Consider the following 249-nt stretch of genomic DNA (forward strand, 5'->3'; position numbering starts at 1 on the left):
GCATTTGCTACTAGCCTCACGGCCTCTGTCCTTCGGGTCCCAGGGACCCTCGCTTATTCCATGTTATTCCATGTTATTCCATGTTATTCCATGTCACACGCTCGCCTCGTCCTTCGGGTCCCGGGGACCCTAGCCTACTATTTGACCGCTTTGCGACGTCAACTACCACGGTGGCCCTTGGGGTCTCCGGGACCCTTTGTGCAGTGTAAAGGCAAAGACAAAGCTCAAACAGCCGCGCGAGCCAAGAGG

The sequence above is a fragment of the Perca fluviatilis genome, chromosome 8, assembly GCF_010015445.1.
Source record: "Perca fluviatilis chromosome 8, GENO_Pfluv_1.0, whole genome shotgun sequence".
Classification (NCBI taxonomy): Eukaryota; Metazoa; Chordata; class Actinopteri; order Perciformes; family Percidae; genus Perca; species Perca fluviatilis.